This window comes from Chrysochloris asiatica, unplaced genomic scaffold (assembly GCF_000296735.1).
Source record: "Chrysochloris asiatica unplaced genomic scaffold, ChrAsi1.0 scaffold00053, whole genome shotgun sequence".
In the NCBI taxonomy this organism is placed as follows: domain Eukaryota; kingdom Metazoa; phylum Chordata; class Mammalia; order Afrosoricida; family Chrysochloridae; genus Chrysochloris; species Chrysochloris asiatica.
In genome coordinates this window covers 18,884,128-18,885,954 of record NW_006408571.1, presented here as the reverse complement: position 1 = coordinate 18,885,954, position 1,827 = coordinate 18,884,128, and the positions used below count along the sequence as shown (strand labels likewise).

The 1,827-nt window shown below is 36.6% G+C and overlaps 1 pseudogene; it reads right to left on the bottom strand.

The window, feature by feature from the left end:
• Positions 1–988: 988 nt before the first annotated feature.
• Positions 989–1,822, bottom strand: LOC102830086 (annotated as a pseudogene).
• Between the last annotated feature and the right edge of the window lie 5 nt (positions 1,823–1,827).

The following is a 1,827-nucleotide window of genomic DNA, read 5'->3' as shown; positions in this document are numbered from 1 at the left end:
CAATTGTGAGGCTGACTCAGAACTGGGCAGCGCATAGATAGGGTTGCTATGAGTTGGAGCCTACTCAATGACACCAAACAACAGCAACAACCCCTACAAGGGTTTTATACACCTTATTTACATGGTTATCAGACTGTTCAATCCCTTGGGTGGCCGACAAATACCTTACCTGCATAGTCCCATCTAATCATTTTATGGAAGTTACCAGGTCATGGCTAGAAGAGCCAGATAGCAGTAATTCTCTGAACTGTATCAATGGCAGGCTTACATTCTTCCAGGTGAACAACCATTGTCTCTATTCTTTTCTAAATCATTCTGTTAACAAAAACTCAATGCCCCCTAAACTAGTTCTCTCTATTGCTAAATGTGGGAATTTGGGAATACTCAAAAACAAAAACTCCCGCCACTGTTATCTTCATCTTTCGGTATTATACTTGTTAGGAGCTTGTTTACGTTATTGCTGTGTTCAAAGACCAGCTCTTGGGTTTCTTTACCAATTAAGATTACTGGCTAGTTAATCTTTTTTTGTTAATAGTTGAAACTTTCTTTATTATCAATACTTAGTATAGAAATAATTCTCAAGGGGAAATATTTTTTTCAAGATAGATTATTTAAAGACAAAAGCAGATAAGCCATTTATATCTTTTATTTTCCAACTACAGGCTTTCAGTAAGTGTCATTAAAATCATTATCAATTTTTTAATGCCCAGATCTAGAATTTGTACATATAAAAAACTATATGATATTATAAACACTACATATGGTAGTATTCGCACTGTCATAAAACAGATGCAGAAGAAAGCTTATTTATGCTCATAAATCTAAATGATGACATCTCCTGTTAAGCTTTTAAGAAACCTTAAGCCTACCATATGATTTGAAAAGATGGGAGAATAGGTATATTAAGAAAATAGTAACTTAAAATAAGATATTTAATTTATTAGATGTGAGCATCATATGTTTTAGATTTTCATCACAAGCTTTCGATTTACTCTCCTGATGAACTACCTCCAATATCAATATTAAGGAAGTCTTTAATTTTATCATATCATACCAGCATCAAAGTACCTCCTGTACCACGAAGGACACTGGGGAAGGCAGTTTAGTTCCTCATGTTTGTATATCTTCACAAAGCAATCCAAGGGTCCTTTATATTCCCTTTTGACTCATCACTCTGTATCATCATGTGTCTTCTAACAGTATTGAAGGGATAAGAGAGGATCTCAGAGCATGCGGTCACAACTTGAGCGATGAAAAAGGAGGCAAGAAATGGAGCTTCCTTTGGTTTGGGTAATAATCCTTTAACTGTATCATAAACACCAAAAATAAGAGGTTTGGTACACAATGATGCCTTGAACTGAAACACCAAATCCTTGGTATAAACTAATAAGTCCATCAGATTTTGCTATTTTCATAACCCAAGTCCTTGAATTGTCATTCATTAGGACCTTTTCCAATAGCAACACCTAATCGGGTTCTGGCAAAATCTAGCAGATATTCTACAAGTAAGAATGTTGCCTCAGAAGCTCCAGCATAAACCACATTTGGAAAAAGCCGCCTCCAAACTGCTTTTCTTTAATAACCCCAGACATGAAAAGTTGTTTGCTTTTAATCCTTAAAAGCAAAGTTCAGAGCTTGTGTTGGAAAATACCGAATAATATATGCCAAACTGCCAAGCCAAAAACTCAAAAAAACCTTACACACAAGGAATCCGCACCAGGCAATCTAGCACGCCTTTGTCCTGCTCCTGGAGTCTGCTCTGATTGGCTGATGCTTTTACCTGCGGCAGCAGCTTCATTCACTGGATAGATGCCACGGGCAAACAGA